Source organism: Canis lupus, chromosome 14, assembly GCF_011100685.1.
Source record: "Canis lupus familiaris isolate Mischka breed German Shepherd chromosome 14, alternate assembly UU_Cfam_GSD_1.0, whole genome shotgun sequence".
Classification (NCBI taxonomy): Eukaryota; Metazoa; Chordata; class Mammalia; order Carnivora; family Canidae; genus Canis; species Canis lupus.
This window is the reverse complement of record NC_049235.1, coordinates 14284101-14294906: the sequence shown is the minus strand read 5'-3', so window position 1 is coordinate 14294906 and position 10806 is coordinate 14284101. Positions and strand designations below refer to the sequence as shown.

At 38.7% G+C, this 10806-nt stretch overlaps 1 pseudogene; it reads left to right on the top strand.

Moving 5' to 3' along the window:
- The first annotated feature begins 1239 nt into the window (after positions 1–1239).
- Positions 1240–2843, top strand: LOC102153368 (annotated as a pseudogene).
- Positions 2844–10806: the final 7963 nt, after the last annotated feature.

Genomic DNA, 10806 nt, shown 5'->3' with positions numbered 1-10806 from the left:
AACAATCTATCCTATTCTTATTAAAGTGTATTTTGTAGAAAATAACCTATCCTTCTGGCCTGGAAGATTGTTTTAAATATTAATTGAATTTTCCAACATGTGTGCGGTCTACACATTTCCTAAATATAGCTTCCATGTCCTTATTTTAGTTTTTGATAACAAATATAGAAACATTTTATCCATAACTTCCAACTTCAACTGTGATATTTCATAGGCTAGATGAAGCCTAGAGATTATCTAATCTAATAAACTCATTTCACAGATGTGGAAACTGAAGCCCAAGGGGGTGAAGTCATTTCTGCAAGGTCACACTGCTACATTGTAACAAAGTAAAATTAGACCACAGATGACCTGATTCCCAGGCTCAGAGTTTTTCTGGTCCTTTTGGAAGCAGATGACTCCATTGAAAACAAATTGGCTGGAGATCAAAATCAAAACGGTCAAAAGGACAGATTGATCAGAAGCAGGTATATCCAGCTACCAATTTCGGACTTTTCAGGCAGTGATGAGCAGCTTTACCTTTAGAAAAGTGACAAATAAGACTAAAAGAACACCATTATACAATCTAGTGGTTTATTTATATTGCCTATGATTATTAGAATGTTAAATAATGCTAAATGATATTTTAACTCCTTTCACATTCTCTAATTAAGATATCAGAGTCTTAGTAAACATTTGAGAGATACCCAGCGATAGAAGTTATACATTATTAATCTCTGTTGGAATCTTTTCCCCATAAGAAGATGACTTTGTCAAATTGCTTTAATATAAAAGAAATTTATGGTAAAAGTGTTTTTTTTTTTTTTTAACCGGCTAACGTATCAAGCAGACATCACGGGCAGCCATAGAGATGACCCACTCCCACGGCCCTTCAGGAGAACCTGCTGACAGCCTTCCACTGCCATATCTTGGAGTGCACCGCCCCATGCGCTCAATCCATGATGCACGCTGAGCCGGGGCTGCTCCCGGTTGCGCCTGTGCATGACCCGGGGACTGGAACCAAGCGACTACTGCCTCAGGCAAGATTTTTTTAATGGTCAAGTTTTGTTTGAGGATTTCCCTTTGCCCTGCCTCGCCATGAGTGAGTTTTCCACAACTGCCCCGGGATCCCAATCCCTTCCCTTCTTTAAAACAAGAAAACAGGCCGCGGCTGCCAGCGCCGCCCTGCGGGAGCCCAGGGGACCCGGGCCGCCGCCCCCGCCGCGCTCCCGCCCGGGACTCACCGCAGCAGCCTGTTGACACGTGGTGGAGGACTACGAAGTTCTGGGCGTGCAGGGACATGCCTCAGCTGCGGACATTAAAAAGGCGAACTGGAAACTGGCCCTAAAGTGGCATCCAGCTAAAAACCCTGAAAATAAAGAAGAAGCAAGAGAGGGAATTCAAGCAAGTAGCTGAGGCGTATGAGGTGTTATCAGATGCAAAAAAACGGGACATCCAGGACAGATACGGCAAAGGACTAAACGCTGGAGGTGGAGGTGGAGGTGGAGGTGGGGGTGGGGGTGGAGGTGGGGGTGGGGGTGAGGTAGGGGTGGGGGTGGGGGTGGGGGTGAGGTAGGGGTGGGGGTGGGGGTGGGGGTGAGGGTGGGGGTGAGGGTGGGGGTGGAGGTGGAGGTGAGGGTGGGGGTGGGGGTGAGGTAGGGGTGGGGGTGAGGGTAGGGGTGGAGGTGGGGGTAGGGGTGAGGGTGGGGGTGGAGGTGGAGGTGGGGGTGGGGGTGGGGGTGGGGTGGGGGTGGGGGTGGAGTTCCTTTTGACACTCCGTTTGACTTTGGCTTCACATTCCGTAACCCAGATGATGTCTTCAGGGAATGTTTTGGTGGAAGGGACCCGTTTTCCTTGGACTTCCTAGAAGACCCATTTGAGGACTTCTTTGGGAGCCGAAGAGGCCCCGGGGGAGCAGGATCCGAGGCACGGGTCGTGGTCCTCCGTCTCCAGTGGATTTGCGTCTTCTGCGAGGCTTTTCTTCTTTTGCTAGAGGATTTACTGCCTTCGCATCGCCAGGTCGCGGGGGCCTCGCTTCATTCTCTTCCACGACGTTTGGTGGTGGTGGGATGGGCAACTTCAAATCTATATCCACTTCTACTAAAGTGGTTAATGGCAGAAAAATCACTACAAAGAGAATTGTGGAGAATGGTGAAGAAAGAGTAGAAGTTGAAGAGAACGGCCAGTTAAAGTCCTTAATATGGTAAAAGGAGCAGCTGCTGCGCTTGGATAACAAGTAACAACGCACGCGTGTAGCAGAAATGTTAGCTGTAACGGGCACCACTGAGGACGGACAGGAACGCTTTTTTTTCTTTTTTTTTTTTTTTTTTGAAGATTTCAAACGAACTCAACTTTCAGTATAACTGTACCTAAAGTATTTATACACAGCTCATCGGAGCCCTATTTGTCATAGACTTTTGAGTTTATTGTTGGGACCACATAATAGGACCATTGTTTTGGGGTTTCTTTGTTTTGTTTTGTTTTGTTTTTGTCTTTAAAATTGTTGTAAATCTCTGTATGCACTTTGCTTTTTTATTCAACATAATCCAAGGTGGCCGTGACTCTTTCGTACACTGACACCAGCACGGACCTGCTTTTCCATTGTGTTTGAAACGTGAGCCAAGTAGAGTCAGCCTGCTGTGAAGTTAACATTGCCAGGATGAATCTTCCACAAAAATAATTTCAAATTTTTTCAGTATTTAGTAGTGAGAGATATTAATGCATTAATGGTAATACATTTCTTGTTTAATATAAATTGAGGATGTTTTTCTAGCTGTGCATGAATGCTGGCAACTTAGTAAGATTTGACAATTGTTTAAATATGTAATGTTAAGCTTAGGTTTAAAAAAAAGTAAAGCTGGTAAACTGGGTCTTTGTCATTTGCTTAAAAAAATGCGAATGTGGTGCATTCAAAAAAAACAAACAAACAAGAAAACAAGGTTATACATGGGGAAGAATGCAGAATGGAAGGTGTTCCAAGTCACATTGGAAAGCGCATTCATATACACACAGGTGTGTGTTATATGGGAAGAGCTTCCCTGCTTTTTCAAGTTAATAAATTTGTACAATGTTTTGAGAAAATGCCAAAAACCAAAATAGAAATATCTCTTACAATCTTACCTGTCTAGAATATTAGCACTATTCTTTCTCCTGCATGTTCTTCCAAGCACAAACACACATGCTCATGGATACACAAATACATTGTTTTAAAGATTTTATTTATTTATTCATGAGAGACAGAGAGAGAGAGAGAGAGAGAGAGAGGCAGAGACACAGGCAGAGGGAGAAGCAGGCTCCATGCAGGGAGCCTGACGTGGGACTCGATCCCAGGTCTCCAGGATCAGGCCCTGAAGATGGCACTAAACAGCTAAGCCACCGGGGCTGTCCACAAATACATTTTTCTTAATAAGATTATCCACAAGGTTTCCAGTCAATATTTAGGAAGCAGCTTATGTTAAGATAAATTTTTGTAGCCACCATGTTAAGAGCTGCCTAGAATTCTACTGTGCCATGTGTATTTTCGTTCCCATAAGATGGCCAGCTAGGCTGCTTTGTGGTTGAATTTTTGTCCTTGGAAGTATCGCAGTGAAGAGACTTATGCTTGCATTTTTTCCTATCTGACCTTTCCCTCACTTTCACCTTTAAAGGTGTAAGACCTGTATTCCCATAGGAAGGCTCCCCCCTGCGTTATCCTTCAGGGAGTTTCCTCCCATGTATCTCTCTTTCTACTTGCTATTTCCTTCTTGGAGGATCTAACTGACAAAGCATCAGTGGCTGAAAAGTCACAAAGTTAATTATTTTTTATTATGATGTATCTTCAATATCATAACATTAATTATGTCTTTCATTAAAATAAACCCTTCAACAATGAGTTTCACTAACTCATATATTAAGGTAAGACAGGCATAAATAAGCCAAGATGCGTGTAACAGAATGTGTTAGGAACGTGCCACTAGAGGTGGCATTGACTTTTCCAGGATCCAATCCTTACCCATAAAACAGAAGATAACATATGTTCCTAAAAAGGATATATCTTTATATCCTTAAAGATATAAAATACCCTTCAAAACACACAGTATATATATCCTTTATAAAGATATAAAATATCTTTCAAGACACACAGAGGAAAAATAAGTATTTCTATTTCACCAAAAATTATTAAACTGATGGTCTCTGAGAGAGGCTAAATGTGTTGAGGGGGTCACGAAGGGAAGAAGCTTGGGCAACGGAAGTTGAAAATGGCCAAATTTGAGTGAAACGTATGAGTTTAGCCCCTCCTCTGCCCAGAGACTGGGGTGGCCAGAAGAATGAGGCATATGGAATAAAGCAACCCAAGTGATAAGACATGCCTTACTGAGTCTTAGTAAGACACAAACGTTTTGGTAAGAATCTGAGAACGTAGTGAAGTACTCTCAGAAACAGCTCTAAGGACACTCAAAGCAAGGAGCCTAAATCAGGCCAAGTCTTAATAGCACTGTCATGGAGCCAGAGGAGCCAGAATAAAGATGCCAACCACCATGGACACAGGACCAGACCACTCCCCACCATCCTCTAGCCACAAGCAATGAACAGTTTCTGTTTTGATTTAAAAAGTGAAGGAGCATAAGCCACAAAGAGTTACTTAAGTTGAATCTTCTATTGGCTAGTGGAGTGGTAGCTCCATGAACAGTTACTCAGATTTAAAGAACTAAAGAATTGTAGCGTTTCTTATACCCAGGAGTTGTGTACCAAAAGTTATGGAAAGACAGAAAATGAGAATTGACTGATGTCGAAAAAGAATTGGGAAAAGAGAGCAAAAAAAGAGAAAAACTAAATTGAACACACAAATAGATGCCATAAGTGCATAAAAAAGAAAGTGAAGGAACTCAAAGATGTTTTTGTTGTTGTTGTTGTTGTTGTTGTTGTGAAGACTTAGGAGAAAGTACTAGAAATAGCCAGCAAACAAAGGAGACCTGCAATTGCAACAAAGGAGGATGCAATTGGAGAACTGTAAGATAACCTAGGAAATGGAACAAATAAAATACTTATGACTGTAATTCAAGAAAAGTTTCCTGGAAAAAAAAAAGAAAAAGTTTTCCTAAATTTAAAAAGTCTTAGATCTACGTATCAAAGAGAAATGTATATTAATCTATAAATGATATATTTTATTGGACATATCTTAGTAAAGTTATTAAACTTCAAAGATAAGGAAAAAATTCTTTAGTTTGTCAGGAATAATGAAAATCAGATTGTCTTCCATTTTCTAAGCAGCAACATTTTAAGGTAGAAAACACTGGAGCAATATAATTAAGCTACTCAATGAAAGAAAACATAAACTAAAGATTTACATCTAATCAAATTACTCTTCAAATGCAAAGACCACAGGGGTGCCTGAGTGGCTCAGTCGGTTAGGCGGTTAGGTGTGGGACTCTTTTTTTAATATATTGTTTTAAATTTTTATTTATTTATGATAGTCACAGAGAGAGAGAGAGGCAGAGACACAGGCAGAGGGAGAAGCAGGCTTCATGCACTGGGAGCCCGACGTGGGACTCGATTCCGGGTCTCCAGGATCGCGCCCTGGGCCAAAGGCACGCGCCAAACCGCTGCGCCACCCAGGGATCCCCTAGGCGTGGGACTCTTGACTTCAGCTCAGGTCATGATCATGATCTCAGGGTCATGATCCATTGCTCTTCCCCCACCCCACCCCCCTCATTAGGCTCCACCTGAGTGTGAAGTGGAGATTGCTTAGGATTCTCCCTCTCCTTCTCTGTCTGGCCCTCCTCACTCCTCTCATTCTCATTCTCTCTCTCTCTCTCTCTCTCTCTCTCAAAAAAAAAAGGGGAAGGCCACAGATAAAAAGCTATTAACACACTAACGCTCTTCCTGAAGAAGGTAGTAGAGAACAATCTAGCACAAGAGGATTACAGAAGTTTCAGCATAAGGCTGACAGGTAAGCACTGAATATATCAAACTATAGAACAAAGACTAGAAGATAGGAATAAGGGTGACAAAGTAGCATATAAATTCCAGATGTTCTGGGATCCCTGGGTGGCGCAGCGGTTTGGTGCCTGCCTTTGGCCCAGGGCGCGATCCTGGAGACCCGGGATCGAATCCCACGTCGGGCTCCCGGTGCATGGAGCCTGCTTCTCCCTCTGCCTATGTCTCTGCCTCTCTCTCTCTCTCTGTATGACTATCATAAATAAAAAAAAATTTAAAAAAAAAATTCCAGATGTTCTGACAACCTGTGAATAATCTATACAAATAGCAAAAATGGGAAGGGAAAGAAAAGAATACAAGGAATGTAGAACAGATATTAGGTGTGAACTTCCCAACTATACTCTTTAAGATACCCAGTGAAAGAAAATGTGAGCTAAGGATATCTCCTGAAGCTGATAAGCCAAAAAATAGTTGTTTAATTGTACTTAAGAATATACAGACTAAAATTAGATAAAACTACCATGTTTTGTCTTTTTAATATTAAAGATGAAAATTAAAACAAAAAATAAATTTGAACGGTGGGAGAGAGGAAGAGCAGAGGAGAGGTAGCAATAATCAGCTATTTTAAGTACCAGATCTCACAGGAAGTCAAGGGAGAGGATCTAAGACAGAGAAGCCTAAGGACATTAGCAGAAAAGTAATAATTAGAATAAAAATGAAAAGTATTTCTAATTATCACCAGATATTAAGGCATATTTTACAGCCACTATAATTAAAACAGTGTAATATAGACAGACACATAGAACAAAAAAGAGAGTGTATAAATAGACACAGGGTGTATAGAAACCCAGTATTGGATAAAGGTAGCATCTCAGATTGCTGAGGAAAGAGATGAACTGTACTAATAAATTGTGTGAGGACAACCAGACATAAGTTTGGAAAATAGAATAAAATCAGGTCAGCACTTCACACCAGGAAAAATTCCAGATAAATTGAAGTTTAAATGTTAAAAACTGAAAAACATACTCAAAGAAAACATAGCAGAACTGCCTTATTACCTGAGTTGAGGAAAGCCTTACTAAATCAAAATCTAGGGACTCCTGGGTAGGTCAGCGGTTGAGCATCTACCTTCTGCCCAGGATGTGATCCTGGAGCCCTGGGATCGAGTCCCTCATCGGGCTCCCTGCATGGAGCCTGCTTCTCCCTCTGCCTGTGTCTCTGCCTCTCTCTCTCTGTCTCTCATGAATAAATAAATAAAATCTTTTTTAAAAAAATCAAAATCTAGAAGCTACAAGAGAAAACAAGAATAAATCTAATCATGTTCCTTTTCCTTAAAATGTTAGCATGATATGACATAACATAAGGTAAAAGCTAAAGGTAAAAGACAAATGAAAAACTGAGAAAACATATTTGCACTTAACTGGATAATATGCTTAATGTATTAAGAGTTCTTACAAACTGAGAAGAAACAGGCTAACGACCTAATGGAAAAGTGGCAAAATATACCAGCAGCCATTCTCCAAAGAAGAAACGAAAATGGTCCCTAGACATATGAAAAGATGCCCAAACTCATTCTTAATCAGGAAATGCAAGTGAAAACTACAAGCTACGATTTCTCATATATCAGATTGGCAAACATCCCAAAGTCTGCCAAAGTCTCTATCGGCAAAGTTCTAGAGAACAACTGTACGTCCAGGCAAAGGAGTTTGATAGGATCTTTAAAAAAGCAAAAAAACTAGCAATCTATCTAGCAGTGTCAGTTCTAGGAATCTACCTCCAAAATATTCTCGCAAAAATAAAAAATGATTTCTATGAAGAAACTAATATAATACCATGTTAATTAATTAGAATTAAAATAAAAACTTAAAAAATGACTTATATGAAAAGTATATTTTTTCAATGGCAAGATACAGAACAACATACATAGTATGATAATATTTGGATAAGCAAAAAAGGAGATAATTAATATATACATAATTCTTTTATATTTGCAAAAAGAGAAACTAATAAAAATAGTTATCATTAGATCAGTCATCCTCAAATATTACATAAAATTCTCCTTCAGAGCTTGACTCCCAAAGTTCCTGATTTAGAAGTTCTGATACGAGGCCCACAAATTTGTATTTCTAACAGGTTGTCAAGTGATGCTGAAGTAGCTATTCTGGACACCACACTTTGCCTCCAAACTTAAAACAAATGAAAACAATCAAATATATCAATGTATCAAAATAATGACATTATAACACAAATGATAGATTTATCTCAAGTGGCTTTTGAGGACTTCTCATATTAAGTGGAATGTGTTCTAATTAAAAACAGAGCTTTAATTAATCTTAAACTCAATTCAGTATCTATTGGTATCAGTATTATTAATTTGGAACTAGTATATACACAAATATGCATATACATTTGTGCATGAAGATAAATTTTTAAAAGTTCAATTTTGCTAAGAGCCAAAATTATTAGTGTAAAAGAGTTTAAAGAAATTACATGAAAATTCTATGATGTTAACTTTGAATTGAATATTGATATGAAATTTCAGTATTATTTCATTATTTTTCTTTTCAAAATATGTATTCCTTAGCTTTACAACTGCAAAGATCTTGAGGACAGCGACCACCCAAAAACAAGAGAGCTCTCAATGTCCACATTCTGGTCTCTAAGTGCCATTTCCTACTAACAGGAACCACAGACCTGTTGCAGAATTCTGACTCTAGGTTTGGGGAAGAAAATGCATTAAATGAGTTTGTGTCAAGTTATGCTAGAAAAGGGATCCCTGGGTGGCGCAGTGGTTTGGCACCTGCCTTTGGCCCAGGGCGCGATCCTGGAGACCCGGAATCGAGTCCCACGTCGGGCTCCCGGTGCATGGAGCCTGCTTCTCCCTCTGCCTGTGTCTCTGCCTCTCTCTCTCTCTCTCTCTGTGACTATCATAAATAAATAAAAATTTTTAAAAAATTTTAAAAAAAAGTTATGCTAGGAAAGAAAGAGACAATCAGAGTAATGAGACATATCAGAAGCAATATAAACATGTAGGAGCAAATATAAGGGAAGAATGCCGTGGCAAAATATACTAACAATGAAAAATAGTAACTGAAACTAATTAATTAGCATTTGTTATTTCATTCCATCACTTAAAAAAACCCAATGCACACACATTTACTTGGTTACCATTGTGTTTAGAATATTTCCTTACTTTGAAAATTGGCAGTAAAAAGAAAAGAATTAGGCATTTATCCTGCCTTCTCTGTTCTACCCAGTAACCAAAGAGTGGTAGTTGAGTGATACGAAGTTCTCCACAGAAAAATATCCAGTTAATGAAAGTGAAAAAAAAAGAAAGAAAGAAAGAAAGAAAGAAAGAAAGAAAGAAAGAAAGAAAGAAAGAAAGAAAGAAAGAAAATTAGAAAAGTGCCATTTTGCCTAATGAAATAATTCAAGTGGCTTTCATCATTAGATGAAATTTCTATACTAAAGCTGATGGGTAATTGTAGCTTGTTATTATCACAAAAGTGTGACAACTAGACACTAATATCATGTGCTTTCTATCAAGCACCAGCACCACAAACGTTTGCCAGTAGAGTTGAACCTGAATCTCATCAAGCAGTGCCAACTTCAGTTAACAAGAAATATAAGAGATAGAGCAACAAGTTAAATGTCACCAACAGAAAGCACAGAGACAAATCCAGAATATGGAACATACTACAGGACAAATAACCCAAACTTTTCAATAAATCAACAAGGATGATGTGAAACCGGATCTAGAAATTTAACCAAATGCAGAGTATGGTACCTTGTGTGACCAAATCAAATGGAAAAAGATTTTAGAAACATGTGGAGAACTATAAATATATTAGATGATATGAAGAATTGCTCATTTTGTTGGAGTAATAATAGGTTTCATAATTTTTTTTTCAAATCTATTTTTAAGCAGTAAAGACTAATATCTGTCAGAATAAAATAACATGTTTGGAATTTGTTTTAAAATATTTTAGCAAAAAAGAAGAATGGATGAAACCAGTGATGCAGAATGTTGGTGGCTATTGAGTCTAGGATATGGGTATTCATTATACCATCCTTCCTATTTATATATATATTTAAAACTCTGAAATACATTTGAAATAGTGAAATTGAAAAAGTGGACCCAAAGAACTCTGTCAATTTTTTAAAAGTATTTCATGTTACTTTTACAAAGTACAATGGAAGGATTTAGATCATAGATAATTACTCCTTTCTAATCATCTAAGAATTTAATCTAAATCCCAGTGTAATACAAAATGTCCTTGAATAAAAGTCCAGAGGGAAACCTGGGACCAGTTCCTGACATTAATCTTTTGAATTTGGACAAGTCATTTATTCTTTTCAGATCTGGTAATATGTAAATTTAGGAAATTAAATAAGATGACTTTAATTCTTTTATTTTTTTAAAAGATTTTATTTATTTATTTGACAGAGCACAAAAGCAGGGAAAGCCACAGGCAGAGGGATAGGGAGAAGCAGGCTCCCTGCTGAGCATGGAGCCCAACACAGGGCTCGATCCTAGCACCCTGTGATCATGACCTGAGCCAAAGGCAGACACTTAACCTGCTGGGTCACCCAGGTGCCCCAAGATGACTTTAAGTCTTCTTTCTAAATCCAATCACCAGAAAGTAAAATCAATGTACTTTTACAGGTAAGCAGAGGGCACAGAATGAAGTTATCACAAAAGCATGAAAGAGCAGTTAACCAGAATAACTTCCTTGAGTTCCCCTATGTGAAATAAGTGGGTTAGATTACATTTTTCTAATATGTCTCCTACTTCTAAAATTCTATGAAATGTAGCAGCTATAGCCATAGTCCAGATCAAAAAATGGAGAGTTTTATATCAGATTCTAGTGGCTGATGTTAGCACTCAGTATCAGCAAGGCTGTTGTTTCT